At 37.7% G+C, this 24,050-nt stretch overlaps 1 protein-coding gene across 2 annotated transcripts in view; it reads left to right on the top strand.

Moving 5' to 3' along the window:
* Positions 1-24,050, top strand: part of grik4 (glutamate receptor, ionotropic, kainate 4) — a 397,525-nt gene that overhangs the window by 107,082 nt on the left and 266,393 nt on the right. For both annotated transcript variants that reach the window (XM_084125539.1, XM_084125538.1), the window contains exon 2: positions 4,581-4,730. The gene's annotated coding sequence lies outside the window, so the exon portion shown is untranslated. The remainder of the gene's footprint in view (positions 1-4,580; positions 4,731-24,050) is intronic.

The following is a 24,050-nucleotide window of genomic DNA, read 5'->3' on the forward strand; positions in this document are numbered from 1 at the left end:
AACTTACTGTGGAGCCACTGTGGAGCCACTGAATAAATTCTTGATGGTCCCACGCAGCCAGAAGATTCTCCCCACGGCGGCGTGGACATGAATTTTCCTCCTCCTTGAATATCACAGCTTCATTACTTCTATAGTGTTGTATTATATGGTCTGCTTTCCTCATCATCCCACACTGCTGTCTCCTCTCCAGCCCCTCAGCCATTGGCATAACTTTTTTATCTTTTGTGAGTGCAGGGACAATCGGGATGCTTCATTGCCTCTGATGTGTTTCCACTGGTGGTTCGAGGTATAGAGGAAGTGAAATCGCGACAAAGAGAGAGAGATAGAGAGTCAGTCCCCAGTGCACTTGTCTACATTGCTGAGTGGGAAGGTGGCACTGTGGGAACAGTCAAACGGTGTCACTGTCTCACTCCTGCCTGGGGAAAAAGGACATGCTTTATGCCTTCAATCTCCTTAAACTGTTTTCATGTGTGAGAATTTTCATTTGATGTATCAGATTATGTGCGTGGTCTCCCCGAAACTTCTAAATGGATCTGCACCTCAGATCTTTTTGCAGTTACGTATAGACAAATTAATACTTTTTTTTTTTTTTTGGCAGGGAAAGAACTTTGAAAATTGTGTTTTTGGGAGGACAATTAGGATTCTCCTTGGAGACCTGACAAAATGTCAAAGATTAAAGAGTACCTCAGGAAATGGTGGTTTGTAAATGAAATGAGTGCTTTTTAAAATTTTAATGAGATTTTATGGTTCAGTGTGGAGTAATGCTAACAAAAAAAGTGACACATCATTATCTTGAAGGGCCATCTACCAAATATCATAGTACATAAATATGGTAATTAGTAACATATAGCATGTATATCAAAGCATGGTTAAATAATCTGGTAGGACAAGCTAGTTTTTGATGGATTGTTGAAGCCTAACATTTGTCTAACAACTTGTTTTTACTTCAAAAGTTAGCATAACTCACACTCTTTGTGTTGGTTTTGTTTGCCATACTGGTTAACAAGCCTGGTAATAATAGTAATAGTAGTAGTAATATCTGTCTGCATGTTTATTTTATATTATATATTAATTTTCTTATTAATTAAAGTTCTATAAAATATAATATTTAAATATTAATTTATATTAATATATCATATTTTATTTTTTAGTAACATTTTTTGAACATTTTAAGCCTTGTTCAGACTGTCAGTCCAAATCAGATTTTTGTGCATATCCGATTGGAAGCAGAGTGTAAACAGCAAAAAAATCACATGAAATGCGATTTGAGCTACATTCATATGTGGGATGAAATCCTATTCAAATCGCATTTCTACAAAACAATTTACTTTACTTTCTCACGTAAGACGTACACGTCAAACGTTGTTATAGGAAACATGCTGAAGAACGTCGCTGCAGAAACAAGGTTGTGTTGTTGCAAGTGCAAAACGAACAGAAATGTACAATAGTCTATAAATGGATACATGTTTTGAGACCAGTGGAGATGACAGCATGGAATAAAGCCTACATATTGTCATGTTGTATATTAGACAAATATTTATTGCAAACTCCTCCATGTTGCTGTTGTTGTTGTTGTAGTTTTTGGTGTACTGTATGACTTCCAACGCAATGTCATTGCCATAAAAACCAATGCAGATAGTCCAGAAAATGAAAGAGAAATGTAAGCTTGGCTCTAGTTATCTAGTTAGTCTAGTTACTTTTAACATCTCACAGGTGGGAGCTGTCGGGAATCCTCAGGTGGTTGTGATGCTAGTGTTAAATGATTGGGTCATCATAAGGAAGAGTTTTAATCCTCATCTGAAAGGGCAACATTAACATGCACATTAACATGTTCATCTTGTAAATTACATTTACTTTCTCATTTAACTTAAAATGATCTGGCAATATTGTGCAGAGGCATGTTTAGAATGCTAAGGAGCATCAGATGTCTCTGTTGAGGACAAGTAACAAATCCATTTAGATCCACACATGATTCACAAATAAGATGACACTTTGACATGTACTTCTTTTAAGGCAGTGAGATTTAAGGTCGCATGTTGCCCCTCACAACACAAAGTTGAATGGCAGACAGATAAATATGCACAAAAACATTAGAGCTAGAAAATGTCATGCTGAGGGAGTGGAGAGACAAAAAGATTAGGCAAGGACAATTTGAAAGCAAAAGCTACATATAAATAGTAAGGAAATTAAATAATAAATTGTACTATTACTCAGCCTTGCTTATATGCCAGAGTCTCTCCGGATGCTAAATTTAAAGTGCTTTTTCTTCAACATTGATTGTGGAAGGTCATTTCAAGTTACAGAATACATGTATTTGTGGTTATGTAATAACTCCATGTAAGTGAAAAGGTTTAACAGACGTGTGAAGTATTTGCATTGCTTGATTGCGAAACATGCCAGATCCTTTTCAGGGAGGGAATCCAATTTGGTTGTGCCAAGTATTTCAAGAGATAGTCGTGTCAGCATTTACTCATGTTGTTCCAAACCAGTATGCTGTATTTTATTCTGTGCAACAAAAAAGGATAAATTGTGGAATCTTTCTTTTCAAATTCCAAATAGAACAACAACAACAAAAAACCTTGGAGAGTTGCACTATTTTTATGATACTTTATGATAATTTATTTATTATACAATATATCTGAATTTTTATAAATTATTATTATTATTATTATTTACAAATAATATATTTCTATAACTATATTATTAACTATGTATTTTTTTTAATATATATATAGGTTGTATGGTATATTTATGGTGCTTTTTTGGAGCCTAAAGGACCGGGTATACTTAATTTTCGCAGTTGAGCGCTCAAGCCTTTCAAAGTATACTCCTTTGGCTAGGGGGGTTCGGGGGCATGCCCCCCGTAAGAAAATTTTGTGCATTTTAATGTTAAATTCATCAATCTGGTGCACTTTGAGAGTTCAAAATTAAAAGCTCCAACCCATATTCAGTGTGCAAATTGAACAAAGAAAAATTCAAACCTCTTTCAGTTACAGTGTCTGTCTACATTACACCTACTACATAATAATAGTTATAATATTAATCCCATGACAGTAATAGCCATATTTTGTAAAACAAATGCACTGAAAAATAAAGGAAACTTTCATAATTAGTTTTGTACAAATTTCTATACTTGAAAGAGATAAGCACATGATCTTTTAGTTTGACGGAAACTGCATCAAGCTTTTTTTTTGGCGGAAAACATGGTTTACAAGCGCGTCTCATTAAATTTCTAGTAAATTGCGGTAATCGTCAACTATGCAGATGTGGAAATAATGCGTAACTGGGTAATGGGTTCCTACCATAGACTGTAAAAAAATATGGATGATGCCCCTTCGCTCTCTTCCATTGGTGAGAACTGAAGCCGCCAATGTCCCGATATGGCGCTGACATCTTGGGGCTTGAGTTTGCGCAGTAGCGTTTTCGGAACCAGACCTGCGCAGTAGTGAGCAGGAAGTAAAGCCGCGAAATCAAGGCCCCGCCTATAATTAATTATAGAAATTTAGATATTAAATTTAAAGCTCCAATCTCCTCAGTCCTCCGAAGATCCCAAAAAAAAGTCTGTTGGTGCTTCAGTGACTACTTCGCTCAGAGAACCTGTCAATCACAGCTGTCAATCATGACGTCACACCACCGTTTTTATAGCATCAAATAACTAACTAAAAACAAACACTTGAATTTACATCAGCGTGATAAAAACTACAGTAAATGACAGAAATCAGCTTCGGAGAAAAGATATTTGAAGTGTAATTAAATTGTTTAGTTGGTCTCAAGTCCCGTTGAATAACAAGGGGAGGCGGGGCTTATGACCTATACTAGGACCAGTCACCGGGGGGCAATCGAGACATTTTGGCTTCACTTTTCAGGGCTTGTGCGGCACGCTTGGTTCCTACACTCATGACATAGCCTAAGTGTTTTGAAAGTAGTTCTGCTTACCGCGGACTCTATACTTCCTCATCTCTCTCCTGATCCTCCTCACTATCATCATCAGCCACCGGAGCTGATGAAGGTCAGAAAACATATTTTGACACATTTTACAGCGTCTGCTTGAAGGGCCTGTATCTATTTTTCACGCTATTTCTCTGCACATTCCTTGCATTTCTTCTCCATCTCTCAGACTATTTTGACAGAAACGCCCGCGTCCCCAACACATTTGTTGCCCTAGGTAATCGCCTAGTTCGCCTGTAGCAATCGCCGGCCCTGCGTGTTCGGCGCATGTGCACTATCTAGTGGACTTTGTTTTCAAGCACTTAAGTTACTCGCACATGCGCTGTTGTACGCACACCGTTCGCACGGACCCAAAAATTTACTCAAACAGTGTTTGCAGACGTCCGCGCACCACTCTGATGACGAAAATGTAGTCACAATGACAGTGCACGGATCGTTGCGGAATGCGAATGGCAGAATTATACTTTGGGCTTAACAGTCCCTGCTTAATTGCTGTTATATGACGAGAGCTTTATAAGATTCATATTGACATTTTCCTTTTTTGTTGAACTCTCTCTTGTGATGCACACCAAGAGGTGGAGATACTTCATATGCATTGGCATATATACCTGATTCCCTGTCTCTTCCAACAGGTCCGTCCCCCAGAGTTTAGTGGGTTAAGGTGGTGAGTGTACTGGACTCTGTGATGTGGAGTGCTGCTCTGGATCTGAGTGCCCACTACTAGACCATCAACTTCCTGCGCCTCAAGATGGATTAGAGCTTCACGCCTCCGGAGATCAAAGGTATGAGATATATAGTAATGAGCTTCAGCTCCGCTCCCTCCAATCAGACCTGCTGTAGTGTGGAAGCCCTGTTCGTGTTTGTCTTGAATGCACCGTGGATGGCTATTACTGTCCGTTGAATATTTATGAATGTGCCGGGGAGGTGAAGGAGTGTTTGATGTGCTTAATTGTACTACAGACATTACATTTTTCTAGGCTCGGAAACAATGATGGACTGCAAACAACGCTTGTCCGCTTCAGCACTTAGCTTTTTGTTTGGAAACCTGCCATGTTGTGCACACAGAGCCATATGAGCTGGCCAGAATTATTGTGATTATAAATGTAGCACAGATTTATTGCTTGAGGTGAAAGAAAAAAAGAGAGGAGAACAAAGCTGCCTTGTGTCACAAAGTTCTCCAGTAACCATGGCAGCTAGTTTTTTTGACATGCATATAGCTGTCAGATCATTTATTTGTGTCTCATGTTTCATATGTGTACCTAATACATACTTAATTCACCATTAAAATGCAGAACCCTTACAAAATAAATCAAAAGTTCTCTTTACATTTTTTTTTTTTTAAATGAATTTCAGTGGCTTGAAAATGAGGTTTAGGAGATTGTTGGTGTTGTACAAAAGGGGGTTATTGGACAAGTCAGCGATTTATTGGAAAAAGGAAGCTCACAGAGGGAATATGAGAGAAGGGCCGGGATCATTCCGTGGCCTCGCGTACGTCCCGCTGTGCTCAGTAAAAAGAGAGAACTTCAGAGAGCTCGTATGTGCCATGTTCACACTTACAGTGATTGTATCTGAGTAGCTGTGTTTTTGGTCGCACAACCGATCTTTTTTTCTGGTAAAAAAGAGTATACAGTATACAATATACAGAGTATATTGGTTATTGTTTGATTGTTTGATTTTTAGGTTGATATTGAATATTTAATTTAATTTAATTTATTTTTACATTTAGATTACCTTGCATCATCTTGGGTTCACTTAAAGTTTTTTTAAAGGGATAGCTCAACCAATAATTTAAATTCTGTCATCATTTACTCACCCTCAGGTTGTTCTAAAGCTGTATGGCTTTCTGTCTTCTGTGGAACACAAAACAGATGAAGAATGTTGGTGTCACTGGTGGTTGCAGGAAGGCAGATGAAGATGAAGAATAAAGTTCCAATACGAAGTTTAATGAGGCAGGGCAACACACACTAAATGCAACGGTGACCGGACAAACACTGAGTGAACAAGAGGAACTTAAATACACATTATGACTAACTAAAATCCGAACAGCTGTGATGATAGAGTTAGTGTCCATAGTAACAAATGAGTGGCGGAAAAATCAAACAAAGTAACACATGTGACTAGAGAATACAAACTAAAAGTCCATGAAAACTAAACAAACTGAACATAACTGTGACAGTTGGTAACCAGTTTTGGTTAACATTGACTCATTGACTCATTTCTTATAATACCTTCTTGGTAACACTTTACAATAAGGTTTCATTTGTTAACATTAGTTAACTACATTAGTTAACATGAACTAACAATGAAAATTACCTAACATTAACAAAAATGATGAAATGCTATGCAATATATGGGTATTTAGCTAATACATTAACTAACATTAACAAATGAGACCTTGTAAAGTATTACTATATTTTATGTTATGTATATACGTGTTTGGACATGAGGGTGAGTAAATAATGACAGAATTATAATTTTGGCCTGAACTATCTTAAACTATCCTTTAAGAATGTTACAGGTAACATTGGACTATAGGCTATGCATTTTCATGTTTTACTCCAATCCGTAGTCATCACATAACTGCTCATTTGCATAAAGTTATACTTTTCTTATCTTTGTTACAGTGCTGGACATGCCCACATCACCATCACGTCACTTATTTTGCTGAAAACTGGCAATACTTATTGAAACTTAATGATTTGCTGACATACTAAAAGCTCCAATAGTGATGTGATGCACTACTCACATCACTATACTCACTATTCACTACTGCCTGGAATGGACTGCTATACTGTAGCTACTGCGGTCTGCTCTTTGTGTAAATGTCGTTATTGGATATAACTTTCGAAAATGCATCGTTAGCTAGTAATGGCAACACCTCATAAAGTAGTGCCAAGGCAAAACATAATTGGCTTCTCACTTGAGAAAGACTGCAAGACTGGAAAATAATTGCTGCCTTTTGGCTTCCAATGCAACTAACTGTTTTTTTTTTTTTTTTTGTCTGCTTAAATGGTTACTTCAATTTGTAGTCATGTAACAAACTATATATGTTATATGAACCAACTACAAAACAATTGTTCTCAGCATTTGAAGCATATGGGTTTTACGGGCCTGTTTACACCCGGTAATATTGGCGTCTCAAATGTATCTCCTGTGACTGGTTGTGAAGGGATTTTGAGGGGAAGGCCTCTGATTTTTATTTAATTTTTTTATAAAGCTGCTTGTATCTGTCTAAATTTTCCGGCCAAAACAGGACTGATCAGCATTTACAATACATCCTGTATGGAATGTGGTAAAATGTGTTTTTGACTAACTCTGAAATTAATGTTTTTTTAGGAACATTAAAAAATGTTTTTTTTAGTCGATCTAGGGCCGGATGATATATTCACGTGAATATTCACAATACATTCACAATGATTTTGCTGTTGATATAAAATGAAGCAATATTCTGAGTATCATGATGACTGTGATGTAATGTGCTTTTTTCAGTTGGTGTCTGTAAATAATAATAATCACTATTAATGTTAAATATAATTCACCTTTGTGTTCATTTAGTGAAAGCTGTCTTGATTACTAATGATTTTGATTTAATAAAATACTGTAGAGCGATTAAATATCAAGATATTAAATGTACATTACCAATCAAGATTGGGATGAGTTTTTTTTAAGTCTCTTATTTCTGTTCAAGAAACATTTCAGGATTCTTCAATGAATAGATTGTTCAAAAGACCAGCATTTATTTGAAATTGAAATCTTTTGTAACATTATAAATGACTTACTGCCACTTTTGATCAATTTCATGCATCTTTGCTGAATAAAAGTTTCAATTTACTTACCACAAACTTTTGAATATTGTCAAAGAAATATTGTTGTAAAACATTGAATATTATTTCTGTATCACTCAGCCCTATTATGATCACAAACTGTTTTTGACCCTTTTACATCTTTATTAGTGCTGTCCTCGTGTGATCCGATTGTCCTTGGAAAACAAATGCTATTGTAAATAGGTTCTATGTCATTAATGAATCAGAAACGGTGAATTTCTTTTTTCTTTTTTTCTTTCTGAGCAGTCGTGTCTTTGTGCTGATCTCCTTCTCTCTAGGTTGTCCGCACTGGGCTGATTCTGTTTCGCTCTGTTTTCATGCGGCTCCTGCGCTGATGCAATAAACATATTTGTGCGTCTGTATTCATGACCGTTGTCTCCCTCGCAGCCACAGTTTCCCTTCGTCTTCACTTCCAGTCTGCACACCTGAAAGCTTCAGATAAGCCTCACTGATGCTTGTCTGCTCAGGAGCAGATTACTTTGTAAACTGCTGGCACAGTGGAGAGGAAACAAGGGAAGGGAGGGAGGACTCGGCTGACCTAAGCAGGGTAAACGACTGCTGGGCTCTGGTAAAGGGTGGTGGTGTCTGTGAGCGCTGGGCATGTTTGCGATGCCCTATGTGTCCCGACAGTGACTGAGTTCACTGACTCTTCTTGAATGCTGTAAAATCAGCTCTTTTACTGCTGCCATCACACCTTTCCACAGCTGTTGGCTCTTTATGCCCCAAAGGGGTGAGCTTTGTTGTTAAAGGCGAGATAAAAAGAGAGGGAAAAAAAGCTCCACAATCTAGTGAGCTTCCTTGATATTTGCCTACTGCCAAAATATTGCACCTAAACTTAACTAAACGTGGAGTTTAAATAAACTTTATTTCTAAGTTATCAGCACAATGCATCCTAAATATGTACCGAATATATTTTTTCCCTCACCAGCACTCTCTGTTCAGAGAGTCCACCACTCTCTGTTCTGCGATAGAATACACAATGCTGTCTTACAATTGGGCTAAAATGACGTGTCTTAGGCATCATAATTTAAAAAGGTAACATTAACTGAATTTATATTTATTGCTGTTTTGTTCTGCCATGTTTAATGTCAGACAGTAGTCTTGATTTAAAAAATAAATAAATAAATAATTGCAAACCGTCTGCATATAGTTTTGTAAGTATCTACTGTTCAGTAATTAAAAAAAGAAGAAGAATACTTTTATTCAGCCAGGATGCATTAAATTGATCAAAAGTGATTGTAAAGACATTTATAACGTTACGAAAGATTTCTGTTTCAAATAAATGCTGTTCTTTCTTTGCTATTACAGGAATAAATTACATTTTAAAATATACTAAAATAGAAAACTGTTGTTTTAAGTTGCACTCTAGGATTTGGAACAAAAGCCAGTGTGCGTTATGTGCATGTGACACAAATTTATACTTTGAGGCTCTGCTAAAGTTTCTCTAGGGCCGCACTCCGGCTTTCATCGTGACTGGCACCGCATCAATTGGGCCGCATTGGTATTCAGCACGATTTGCTCTTGTTTAAACAGCAATGTCTGTGTGCAAAGTTGTTCCAATATTTGTCTTTCTAGTTTTGAGAATGTCCAGCTGTTTTGCGGTACCAGAGGAATACAAAACCATTGAGGTCTGAGGGCCGACCCATTCATGTTTTTCACACATCACAGATCGATGGAGAAATCAAATTATTGGGTATGTTGTTTGTGTCTTTTGCAGTGGAAATATATAGGCCTAGTCAGCCATGTGTGTCAGCGTGGTTATGTGAGGATAAGGTAGATTCACTTACAACTGTCTGTGCCGACAGCGCTCTCTAACACACTGTGTATGCGTTTTGAATGAAGAAAGACCCCTATGCAATAAGCACAGATTCTGAACGGAACCTTCACCTCTAGCCACTCAAAGAACAAATTTATACATGTACAGCACTTTAGTGATATTCAGGTGCTGTTTAAGAATTCAGTATCCAGAAATGTTTGAATTCAAGACCTTATCTGCCTCTTCTGCCGCCTTTGAACAAGAGAGAAGATGTGGATTTTTGAAAGTGAATGCTTTGTGCTGAGGCATCCCAAGGCTCAATCTATGAAAATTGTGTAACTGAATATGTTACTCTTATAGTAAAGCAACAAAAGAAAAAGGTTACTTTCTTTCTTCCTCAGAGATTAAACTTGATTTTTATTTTATTTTTTGACAATCATAGTTTTTAACAGTAACAAAAATATGTGCATATATGAAATAATTTTTTTTAATCTATTTTTAATATAAAAATGTATATATGTGTGTATACAGTCTATATATATATATACAGTCATCAGTATTTGTGTATATATATATATATATATATATATTTATATATTAGGGCTGGGGGAATTAACGCGTTAATCTTTGCGATTAATTTGAGATGTTTAACACGTTAAAAAAAAATTAACGCAGCACTTTTTCCTGTTGCGGCTGCTATTGAAAAGGCCGAAAATATATATATATATGCATGTACATGTATTTTTCACACAGTATGATCTAGATCTGTATGCATTTCTTAAAGGGGTCATCGGATGCAAAATTCACTTTTATATGGTGTTTGCATATAAATGTGTCTTTGCAGTGTGTGGACACAACCACCATTCAATGAAAACAATCCATTCACTAAACTAAACACTCTCAATTATCAAGCCGTTTGGATTATCTGAGCTGTTTTTGAGGAGGTAAAAAGGGTGTTGTTTTACACAACCATTGAGGAATTTTAACCAAAGTATGTTAGAAACTTTACATGAACACCCTAAAGAATCATACCAACTTGTGGAAAATGGGCATCCGATGACGCCTTTAAAAAAAGAGCCTCTTTTATATTTTGATAAAGGGGTTTCTCACAAGGGGATCATCATATTTAGGTGTCTTTGGTGTGTCATTAGATGGGGTAGCATTACGATTTTTTTATTGCTATTAAAGGGCTTAACCTGTTAATTAGAATTGGTTTCCATATTTTTGTCATGTAGCTTATCTTGTTTCCTGTATATGGCTTTCAAAGCTCTACAGGCATAGTTATTAGTAAGATTGGCACTTCAATAATACAAACTGTGACAGTAAAATCACCTGAAAAATATCTACAGCACGAAACTCTATTTATGAACGTGAAATGGACTTGAATTGATTCAAAAGTGTAATATTTGTGTAATATTAAAGTGGCATATTACAGCAGATTTAGAAGATGAGTTGGCGATGAGGCCAGCTGTGTTGTTATGGCCTGGTGCTATAGTGCTGATCCAGAGGGTCTTAGTTGGCAGTGCCAGTGTACCGTGAAGGTTGGCACTGGTGGTTCGGTGCCGCCTTTGTCATTCATTTCCAACTGGTTGAAGCCTTTCTCTCTAGATAGTAGTCCTGAATGGTGTAGCATATGGGTGGTGAGAGGCAGCAGGCTGGAGAAAGAGTCATTTCATCAATTGTGCATCTACAGTAATTGTTTTATGCACAGAAACACATTAAGCTCAGAACTCTTAATCGAATAATGGATGTACCTGCTTCACTGCAGCTATTTCTCCGCTGCTCAAATCAGCTCTCGGTTAGCAATACAACGGAATTTGAACTCGTCTCCTGCCTTTGTGTTTTACCTGCTCTCTGCTGCGATCCAGAGCTGAGCTGTATTAAGAAAGTCTGCCATGAGCCGAGGCCACGTGAGTGACAGGCTCTTATCCGCGGGCCAGCTGGCTGATGAGTTCAGTGAGGGTCAGCGTGAATTAAAGAGCACCTAATTAAAATGTCCCGAGTACAAGCCAGCCGCTGACGGAGATATGTGCTACAAATAAAGAAGGGCTGCAGTATAAATTCCAAGTTCAACAGCATCTGATAGCCGATGCATTGAACTCCCTCCACCGTTTGTGTTTCTGACTTGAATAATGCTGAAGTCTCATTGTCCACTGCTATGACCTTTCCCCCCTCCGTCTTATTCATAGGACGGGTGAGAGCTGTGTTTTCGATTGTTGTATCCCTTAGAGTCTTAGAAATAATTAGCCTTCTGCTTCTCAGAGGTTTTTTTTAGGTCCAGTTAACAAACTTGTAAGGGTGGATTTCAGACTGCCGAATGACTAAAGAAATGTTATTAGCAAGATGGTAGAAAACTGTACATTTCTTGTCTATTCCACCCACTGCACTTATACCAACGACGTAAATAAGCGCAGTTACAATAGCTTAATATGTGGGAAAGCGTTGCTATAGAGAGTGACAATATTGTATTGCAATAGGTTGCACTTCAAAGTCAATACCAAATCAAAACTATATAGCACATTATTTGTAATTGAAAAGGTTTAATGACAAAATATGGTTATGGTTACACTTAAAATAGTTACAAAATAGATGTATGAGATGATGATAACTTATACCATTAATCTTACCCAGCATGTAAAATGTTACCAGAGAGAGAGAGAGAGAGAGAGAGAGAGAAAGAGAGAAAGAGAGAGAGAGAAGAGGAGGTAAAGAGAGAGAGCCCCAAGAAAGGGACCCAGAGAATAAGAGAGCCAGAGCACCAAAAGAGGCAGAGCAAAAGTTTCAATCTTCTTTGATCATTTCCTGACCATGTGACTAAAACCCAATTGTGAGACATTCAAACTGACCAATCAGATAATTACAACTTCCCCCATTGAACTAAAGGTGTGACAGTTCATCGACCCCCAAAACACCTCGGCCTACAGGTCTTGATCACTATCAGCCCATCTGTGCCTTTAGGAACTCCAAATGGTCCTTGTGGTAGAAAAAGGGGGTGGAAAACAGTAAACCAATGTCTTGGTTCATTTCAAATATCTTGGATTATTTTCAATCCTACAGGCCCAACGATGGAAATCCAACGGTCTGGGCGAAGGGATAATGCGTGTATGTCTTTTCAGCGCTCCAGTGAAGTTCACTTAATTTATTAGAATTTAGTTTCAATATTACTTTAGCTCTGCGCTTAATCTGACTCCAATGTCACATGATAATCAAATTTAGATTGTGTTTCTTATTAGAAAATAATTATAAATATTGATTATGATTTAATTTAGATCTTTGATTATTCTGAGTATCCATATTTCCAATTATTCTTTCATTATGGACCCAATGCCGCACAGAGTCACACGCCCCGGGTTTACGTGGATCTCACGGACACAAACTTGTCAGTTCTAAAATAGTCAGAGGATGCAGGGTTTGCTAATACCTCTTAAATCGGTTGCCTACTGCTCACTCATACAAAAAAGTGTAGTTTATTTTAGCCACTTCCTTACAACTTGCTAAATCAGTGATAGACAGAAATCAAAAGGTCTTCAGATGACGTGCCTACTGCTCCGTTCATACATGCGCCTTTCACAAGTTCACACTTACATACAATTAGAGGGGGTAAAGTTTAATGCGTATTTGGCGTGCTGTCCAGGGGGAGAGCGCCGAGCTCGGAGTTCGGCCCGAACCCAGAGTACTCCCCCCGTATGTAAGTGGTTAGGACTAGAAGTGTGGAGAAGGGGTGGTGGAGGGATGCTGCTAAACTTTCAATGGATTGAGGTGAGACTGCTGAATGTATATATACCTCTTACCATTAATTGCTGAGTGCTCTCCACTTGTGTTAATTATCTGAACGTGCTCCTCCCGAACTTTGTTAATGAAACATCATTTAGTTTGACCTACCCTGACTAAGATTTGTGGTAGCACCAGCCTCCTCATAATCTACTAAAATAATGATTTTAGAATATTTCAGAATAAATCAAGATGTAACGTTTATTTGTCAGGTAAGAATGTATCATGCCAATTACACAAGTAAATTATTAAAAGCCAATTCAGAAATAATAAATACATGACATCAATTACTCAAAGATGACTCTAAAAGTAAGCAATGCATTCCTGACAGAGACACACAGTGGTGTGTGAGTGTTTTCCAACGGGAAAACACTGACACAGCACTGCATGTTTTCTTTTCCTGGTTACAGGTTCCCCCACACTACTCTGCCACATACCATTATATACCCAGACCAGAACAAAGGGTTATATCAATATTTTTTAGAGTTGTTTTGGGTGGTAGCACTCATATACCTCATTCATATACCCCACTCATATACCACATTCATATACCCCAGGGGGTAGCACCTGGTTTTGGGGGAGAGGAGAGAATTATCAGATATCTTGAAGTAGGGCTGTAGTACTTGTCTCGGACTTGTCTCAGTCTTGGCCACTGGTCTTGCCAAATATGGCTTGTCGCCGCAACGTATATGTGCTTACTGGGAACATAATAATACTGGAGGGAAAGTGAAACACTGGCCACCTAATAACTAGTGATGGGCATTTCGGCTCTTTTTCGTGAGCCGGCTCGTTTGACTCAGCTCACTGAAAAGAGCCGGCTCTTTTGACTCACAAATGGCTCTTTAAAAAATAAATGTTTTAACTTGCTGAAAGTCCACCGCTAGTGCAACGTGAATATTCACATTTTTAATTGTCCATAACAACCCCAAAACTTGCCTGCTTGCCTTACACATTAATGAGCAAAGTTTTCCAAATTTTTTTCTTACCTTCTTTTTTTTTTTTTTTTGATGTGGATGTTATTGAGCTTGTAGAAGTTTAGCTCTTGCGTTCTTCTGAACATCTCGCTGAATGAAATCTGAACATTGCCCGATGTAATTTCTGAGTCATATCACTCCATAATCTGCCTCTCTTTTAAATACCTATTCCACGAGTGGTAGGCTACAATGACTGGCTGTTTTAAAATATAGCTAATATCGAAACAAAATTTCATTGCTGAGGCTACGTCTACATTAATTCGGATAGGCCTACATTTGAAAATGGCATTTTCGTTTCAAAACCCTCTCCGTCCACACTAGCGTTTTCAAGTGTTTTCCAAAAGTTTCTCATCCACACTAAAACATCGGAGAACGATAAATTTGCATTACTGCGCATGCGTAAAACCTCATAAAAGCTCACTGAGATGATACAGATGGAACAGACAAAATAAAGTTCTCATGCTATTCTTCTGCCAGGATAGTTTTATTTAGCAAATATCTTACCATTCACTGATGCACTCAGGTCGCACTCAATCACCATTATATGTTTGGTCTAAAACGCAACTGCTCTCATGTTTTGCCACAGGACAGCAATTGCGAGTACATTTTCTGTCATCTTTGCAGGACTGTAATTTGAAGAGTGTACAAATTATATCTTTAGCAACAGTGTGACAGTGAATAGCACATAACAGGCACAATAGCTGTATAAACGGTTCAATATGCATCACATGACTAAACGTGTCATCGTTTTAAAATACCTCTGTTTCCCAGTCCACACTACAATGCGAAAATGGTGTTTTCAAATATATCCCCTTGGAAAGCGTTTTCAAAAAGCTCAGTTTTTCCATACTCGTACTGAGAAGCGGATATAAACCGGCTTTTGGCAATGAAAAGATGCATTTCTGCCAAAATGAAAAAGCTTAGATGGTTTATCGTTTGGAAATGAAGATATTACGAAACATTTATGTTGTAATTTTACAGTTGTACTACTGTAAACCATTTAAATACTTTACAAGGAATGTAAGAATTTGCTCCCAGTTGACTTGGCTAAATTAACATGCTAGCTGTTTATAGAAACAGTAGTTGTTTGGGGCACTTTCTGCAGATCGCTTTTGGGTCTTTACACATGGTTGGTTGTTTCTTGTAAAAATCTTGGTTCTATGAGAGTTCTGTCTCATATCAAGCTGTCATTACAAGTCTCTAGGAGGCAGTTGTTGGTAGTGAGGAGGGAGGAATGAGTCAGTCTGGAATGGGTGGTCCATTGTGATGTGAGGACTGCTAGAAAGAGTAATTAAACTCAGCCAAGCAGGGGGATCTAATTGATTAAGAATTTGCCCAGTAGAGGCATCAGTGAGCAACTGTTCATTTTAACACATCCAGTACAAGTATGTCCCTCTCTTTCTTGTTGTTCTTTTTTTTCTAATTTCTTTTAACTTTCATTTTGTTTTTATCTTTCACACAGATTTTAAAACGATTAAAAAACACTGTATTATTAATGCCAGGCCAGTAGTTGGCTAGGTCACTTTGTAAAGAAAAACGAAGCGCCTATAGACTAAACACGTAATGTGCATGACATCATCGTTTTCAAAAACTCAGAAGGTTTGCGTTTTTAGGCCCCCAAAACGTTGTTGTCATGTAAATGAACTGCAAAAATGCATAAAATATTTTTAGAAAACTGTGTTGTGTAATTGCCCCTGAAAAACACTCCAAACTGCCATGGCAACCTCCCACAACCCCCTCACATCATGGCAGTGGGTTTTACAGGGAACCGAGTGACCGTCTGGCACTCCAATGGCACAAATGGATAGCTCTAATTTTACTGTGAACAAACTATCTCAGGCCTCAAATAGATCATTTTACATCCCCTCTTAAAGTATGATTACCTGCCACTTGCTTCAGAAATCCATAAATCTGGATTTGTTCCATTGCATTATGACTTGGCCGGTGTCCGAAGAGGGGTAGATCACAAAGCCAGAGGCGACAGGTGCAATAGCTCACGGAAGACAGGCCATGAAGTGAAAAAATGAAAGCGCCATATCCCACAGCAGATGATCAGGTTTCAATGAGTTTACTGCATCCTGATGCTCCAGCCCTTCCCTCTACTTTGCATGCACCTCCAGCTTCTCTTTTAACACTTCTTAAAAGTACACTAGCAAGGGCGAAAGATGATCAAGTTCCGATGTATTGCTCCCCCTCCTCAGACTGCGTCAGTTTTTTGTTTAAACACAATATTAGATTCTCATTTTCTTAAGCTGAGCCCACAAGTCCTTCCTTATCACCTGCTGTTAATGACTCGCATGAGAAATCTCGACGTGCAAAATGAAACCCCACGCGCTCGTGTTCTTCACCCGCCCTTCCACCCCGGCACTCGGCGAAAGCTCATAACATGCACGACTTCTGTGGAGCCAAAATGCATTTTTCCCATTTTCAACCGAAACGTCCCTCCCTATCACGGCTGCGATGATCAAATACCTTTATGTCTTCCATATTCTTTCGTTCACATTATCAAATTGAGTAAGTCAATCTAATAGGCACATGGGGAAGTGTGGTGACACTGCAATCAGATTAGAGGCGCAGCAGGGAGTGGAACCGGAGAATCTAATATTGCTTTGTGTGGAGCGTTCGAGGCCCGGGTAATGCATCTCTCAGAGACCCGTGGCCCAAATGAGAGACGTGCCAGCCTGCAGAGCTGCAGTGTCCTTGGAGGAGAAATTTTCTGCGTAACACAGAATGTAAGACGAATCCTGCATATACGCCATGCCAGTATGTTTTAGACATTGGTCTGTTGGGAAAGACTGTTCATAACGGCAGATTCAGATTTATGTGACATGTAACATGTAGGAGGCCATATAGGACTGAGCTTTTCCCCCTTTATTATTGGAGGCATACAATTAGACATCTTCATAATGCAGAAATATCATTTTATGTGGTATTTTGTTCGACAGTACTGCTGTGAAGCTACATAAAGACATCTGTTGCTTTATTGAAAATAATGATGTGGCTTTTATCTCTTTTTCTGTGTTTGTTGGAAGACCATCTTTGGTTATTGCTACGTCTCCTGCTATTTGAAAACATTTATACAGCCCTTCATGGTTCCTCCTCTACACCCCTAGGCATGTACCCATATGGTTAGAGGCCCTGGTTTTGCTGGGATTTACTAAATGTACTGCCATAGGGATATTTTACCATACCCTCATGATTCGGTGTGTTTTTTACCCACAAACTTTCTTTTTATTAATCACCAGGTCAATACAAACATTGCTATTTTTGTGTGGGATAAATGGTAACATATAGTTTAGTGGTCATCATACTGCAAAATATTAAATTGCAGAATGCTGCGATTGACCAGTTATAATCAAGTATTTCAGAGAGCTGTGGAATAATCAGGAATATTTAAAGGATCTTGCCTTTGGATTAATCCAGATTTATTCATCTTTTAGCCTCTGTAGTGCACCATCTCTCCTCAGTGAGTGTGTGAGAGAGAAATGGAGCGAAATGTCAGTGTGGAAAGACCTGTGTTGAATTTGACTGAGGCGGCATGAGGCCTGCCATCATATTTGGCTTAACTCCTCTTTATCTACACAGTGGCACTTGCATTAATCACAGCAGGGATCTGAGACTCAGTTCACGTGCCATAGTATTTTAGGGCCAGGAGACAGTGAGAGAGATAGCTGGCCATCCAACCGCCAAGCCGAACAGATTGAGAAACCAACAGACGACAGCAGCCAGAGCAAACAGGAGGAGAGCTGGTGCTCCGGTGGGAATTTGGGACAGTGAGGGGCGAGCTCAGACCCGCAGTGCATCTGTGTACTCAGTTGCTCTAGATTAGTTTAGAGGCAGATCACTTGGACAGAGTTTAATGCTCTGAAATGCTGGAGCTCCTGGTGTGCTGCAGGAAATGGCCCTGCTGTTTGTAGCAATTCAGTGACCCCACAATTAACATCTCTGTTGTGATGGATAAAGCTAAATTAAGGCCTGTCTACAACGCACTTACATTTTAAAAGCACATAAAAGCTTCGTAACAGTACACTTATTTGGTGTACTGTATGTCTGAGGAAACAGATTCATTTTAGTTACTCATTGATTGGTTGTCTCAGCATTCTGTTTATTGACATCTGATACATATTATGTATACTGTAAAATTGTACACTGCAAGAAGATATTTCAATGTTGAAAATAAAGATTATTGGAATATGTTGTACATGAAAATACTATTTCAGTCTTTCTACTAAACTTCATGTTTAATTCAGTGTTACTTGGCATTTCTTTATAATTAATTGTGAGATTTGCTAGCAATTTCTGAGTAAAAATTCTTAGTGTAGTCCAATTCATCATAAAAAAGACTTTTTTTGTGAACAAGAAACATACAGCGTGATCAGTCTAGTCCGATTCACAAGCTAATAACTCTTATTGGACAGTTCTTTTAATGAATCATTCAAAAAGACATTTACCAGTTTGATTCAGTCCAATACTGAATTACAGAATCTGTGAGTTGCTGATTGTTTCTGACTACTTATGAAACTGAATTACATATTAACTTTTTTGTCCGTCTTGAAATGAAGCAAGTTTTGCGTGTAAGGTTTGTGAAACTTGAATCAGTATCATTACTGACTGGTTGTCATTACACATTTAGCTGGTTTATTATTGTAGTATATTTCTTTTCAAATAAACCCTCCCTGAATGGCATGTAAAAGCACTTTACATTTTGGTTAGATGGTCTCTTCCTGTCTAAGTAGCAACAAGGATCATATCTCAAAATCGGGATATGTGAGACTAATTGGTTGATCACTGCGTTGTTACTTCATCAATCCATATGAGGTAGAATTAATAGCTTTGATCCTTATAGCCTACTGCTCCTTTTTTCCAAATTATATTTCTTAGCACAAATTGTCAGTTTACCTTAATATGCTTTTCTAAATGATTAAAGAATAGAAGAATATTAGTTTCTTTGAAATGTATTGCTATGCTTGGTTATGTTATTATTTTTATATTGAATTTGAAAATCCTGTACCTTTGTAATTACTTCCGTTTGCTGCTGTTTTTTGTTTTGTTTTTTTTTGTTCTGAAGTGATTAATCTTAAAAGAATGAACAGTGTTTGTTGGAGGGAAGTGTGGAGAAGATTATGCCCTTTCATTCAAGTGATGAATGCTTCCTGGCAAAGCATCCTTCTTTTTGGAATGTGTAACAGTGAAGTGATTGCAAGGTTCGCAGGAAACATCCTTGGTATTAATTCATATTCTATAGAATGTGCTCAGAGCTCGCTTCTTTCACCAGGCACTGCAAGAACAATGGCCCACTCTTGAATACATGCCCGGTTATAGCTTTTTCTAAATTATAGTTGTTGAATCTGAATATACGGTAATAGTTCTTATTTGGATGAATCATGCACAATGCATAAAAGTAAATGATGTAAAAAAAAAAAAAGCACAGTAACTCAGCAAGTAAGACATTCCCATATGGCCCATATGTTTAAAAAAATAAATAAATAAATAAATATACAGCAGTCACAATATGGGATGAATTCCAAAGCACAGCAGAGACATCCTATATATATATATATATATATATATATATATATATATATATATATATATATATATATATATATATATATATATATATATATATATATATATACAGTGAGGAAAATAAGTATTTGAACACCCTGCTATTTTGCAAGTTCTCCCACTTGGAAATCATTGAGGGGTCTGAAATTGTCATCGTAGGTGCATGTCCACTGTGAGAGACATAATCTAAAAAGAAAAATCCAGAAATCACAATATATGATTTTTTTTAACTATTTATTTGTATGATACAGCTGCAAATAAGTATTTGAACACCTGTCTATCAGCTAGAATTCTGACCCTCAAAGACCTGTTAGTCTGCCTTTAAAATGTCCACCTCCACTCCATTTATTATCCTAAATTAGATGCACCTCAGGGTTTTTCCTGGCTCAAAATGAGGCGGAGGTGGTGAAATCCTAATAATGTATTTTAATAATAAGGTAATTAAATTAGTATTTTTCATAGATCATCATATATCATCATATATATGTGTTTCCCACATCATTTTTGTGGGTGGAGCCTGGTACCCGTAGGGTGGTCCGGGGGCATGCCCCCCCGGAAGAAAATTTTGTACATTTTAAAGATAAATTCATTAATCTGGTGCACTTTGAGTCACCCGAATCCACTGTTAAAAATAAATAATCCACCCGCAAACCACCTATATTCTTTGATTTAGATATCTGCATCTGATCATCACATTACAATTATTCAAATTCTCAGTGTTAAGCATGATAATATGGTAACATATCACATTGAAGTTGGCTAATTAAAAAAGAACATTTATTTAAAATAAAAGTTCTTCTTTTGGTAAAATTACATTTCCTTAATAGCCTAAACAGAGACTTTACTCCCTTCAAACTTAAATTGTCAATGTTTCATTACATCACTGTTTGAAAACACTCGGAATAGTTTTTTGTACCTTTATAAAAGGCATTTTTTTTCCTAAATGTTTGCTCCATCTTTCATTTCAAAGTCTTAAATTTGATCAATATATTCAATTAAAATAATAAGACACTAAATTTACATTGAAAAATTATAACTGTATTAAATTAGATTATTTTAAATAATTTTGAATATACAAATAAGGAATGTTGAAAAGAATGATACTTTATGAAACTAAACCGCCAGTAGGAGGCGGCAGGCGACCGTCTTAATGAGTGAGTCATTGAGTCATTCATTCAAACGATTCGTTCAATCGGCTGATTTATTCAGAATGAAGCAGTTTATGAATAGTTAATTGAATCTTTGACTCAACCGATTCGTTCAAAACGCTGAATCATTCAGTAATGCTGCTGCAACAAGTGTTGCTGTGAGATGCGCGATGGTTCTGCTGTGATCTTTGTTTGGAACTATTTTCGCTGCTGAAACAGAACAAAAGCAGTCATTGCGTCTAAATGTAAGTGACTTAATTTTACCGTAACTATTTGTTTATTGAACTGTTATGAAATCAGTCTCTGTTTCAATCTTGATGGCATTCAGGAAAATAGCTCTCTGGTCGTGTGTAGCCTAGGCTATATATTGTTTCTTAACTACAATATGTTATAAATAACATTGTTACCGTCAGTAGCCTACATTAGGTAGGACTATATTATTATCAACTATAGGCTATCAATCGCCACTTACATTAAATGAAATAAAACAGAATCATCCTCACGTTTTCTGTGATTCCCTAGTTATTTTTTATTTTATATTAAAAAATGTTTAATCAGGGCATTTGTCCGGATTGGCTACAATTCTCTCTCACTTTTCCCTTAAAAAAACAAAAACAAAAAAACACACGTGTCCCGGACACAGTCTGTGGTCTCGGACAAGCGTTATTGTCGAGCCCTGATATGTTTTCCTTGATTTGTTTTCCCTGAAGAGAATTACGTTGTTGAAAACGAAAGTAAAAGAGTCACGCACGTTCATTGCGTTTTACCGTGATGAGAGTTCCGTGTCTTTATTAAACTCAACACATTATAATGATTTATCTGTCATCCACCCTCGATTAATTGGAATGGAATGTTTTTTTTACTTGGCCCGCCCGACCTGCGGATTATCCGCGTAGCACTATACGTTTTGAGAATGGACACAAGCGGTAACCGCATCAGATCCGTCACGCTGGGAAAAGTGTATCTGACCATGTGACTGTCTGTCCGAGTTTTGTCGAGAGCCGGAGGCGGCACGAAATTTAACGGAGGCGGCCGCCTCATAATTCTCTATGCAGGAAAAACCCTGCACCTGTTTGAGGTAGTTAGCTGCATAAAGACACCTGTCCACCCCATACAATCAGTAAGAATCCAACTACTAACATGGCCAAGACCAAAGAGCTGTCCAAAGACACTAGAGACAAAATTGTACACCTCCACAAGGCTGGAAAGGGCTACGGGGAAATTGCCAAGCAGCTTGGTGAAAAAAGGTCCACTGTTGGAGCAATCATTAGAAAATGGAAGAAGCTAAACATGACTGTCAATCTCCCTCAGACTGGGGCTTCATGCAAGATCTCACCTCGTGGGGTCTCAATGATCCTAAAAAAGGTGAGAAATCAGCCCAGAACTACACGGGAGGAGCTGGTCAATGACCTGAAAAGAGCTGGGACCACCGTTTCCAAGGTTACTGTTGGTAATACACTAAGACGTCATGGTTTGAAATCATGCATGGCACGGAAGGTTCCCCTGCTTAAACCAGCACATGTCAAGGCCCATCTTAAGTTTGCCAATGACCATTTGGATGATCCAGAGGAGTCATGGGAGAAAGTCATGTGGTCAGATGAGACCAAAATAGAACTTTTTGGTCATAATTCCACTAAACGTGTTTGGAGGAAGAAGAATGATGAGTACCATCCCAAGAACACCATCCCTACTGTGAAGCATGGGGGTGGTAGCATCATGCTTTGGGGGTGTTTTTCTGCACATGCGACAGGGCGACTGCACTGTATTAAGGAGAGGATGACCAGGGCCATGTATTGCGAGATTTTGGGGAACAACCTCCTTCCCTCAGTTAGAGCATTGAAGATGGGTCGAGGCTGGGTCTTCCAACATGACAATGACTTAGAAATCAGACCCCTCCATGATTTCTAAGTGGGAGAACTTGCAAAATAGCAGGGTGTTCAAATACTTATTTTCCTCACTGTATATATATATATATATATATATATATATATATATATATATATATAACATATCAAAAACTATCATATTTTAGTTTTATATCATATTTTCTCTCTTTTTTGTAACCCTTACAAGTGCACATAATGAGATCTCTCTTTTGTCCCTGGAACATTCGTTTAAAAAAATCTGCCACATAAGGGATGTCCGAGGAAATGAATGCTGCATTATTTATATGCTACGGCACTGAATTTATGATACAGTAACACGGTCGCACAGTCATCTTTTGTCTTCCTTAATTCTTGACTGTCATATGGAGCCCTATAATAGATATGTTGAAGCAGAAGCCTCCCTATGGCAATGTATACGCTTCTTTTATAGGTGCTGAGAAGCTACAAGGATATCACATTGCAAAGATGTGCAATTATTTTATGGGTTGCTTTGTCCTCCTGCCAGGAACTAGCAGCATCTGGCCGTGTCAGCACTTATGTGTTCTCTTAGACATAACACGGCCTGAACTTTATGCCTTGAATCGGAAGCTGGTTTGGTAGGTTACACGCCTTTCCTTTTAAGTTCATTTCTGTTCTTTTTAATGCTGATTTAAAGTAGTATTTTTTAATTTCAGAACTTACTTTGAAGCTTATCGCTGGAGAAGTGTCTCTGTTAAACTGGGTTAACTGTACAGACACCCTTTTGCTAAAATGAGCATTTACTACAGCGAACAGTGATTTCTCGAGTAGATAAATCTGGCTGCTTTATCAGTTCAAGCACATTTAACTGATAAATCTGAAAGAGCATCACATGGCGTTCTGTCCCGTTCTGGCAGAAGGAAAATAATAGATCAGCATAATGTTGTATCAGGTGCAATATTAAATTCCAGAATGAGCTTCCAGGGCAATAAATCATTTATTTTCATGATCCTTAAAATGTAATTCTTGAAATGTGAGTGAACTCAACCCTCTGAAGTATATTGAAGGGGTGTTTTAATAAGACAAACAGTAAATTAACAATTTAGTGATGAAAGGCTTTATGTAGCAAGAGAGATTTGATTGAGATTTAATAAGATTAAAAGGAATAGTTAATTCCAAAATAAATATGCTGTCATCCTTTATTCACCCTCATGTTG

This window comes from Abramis brama (assembly GCF_963993115.1).
Source record: "Abramis brama genome assembly, chromosome: 10".
Taxonomy (NCBI): Eukaryota; Metazoa; Chordata; class Actinopteri; order Cypriniformes; family Leuciscidae; genus Abramis; species Abramis brama.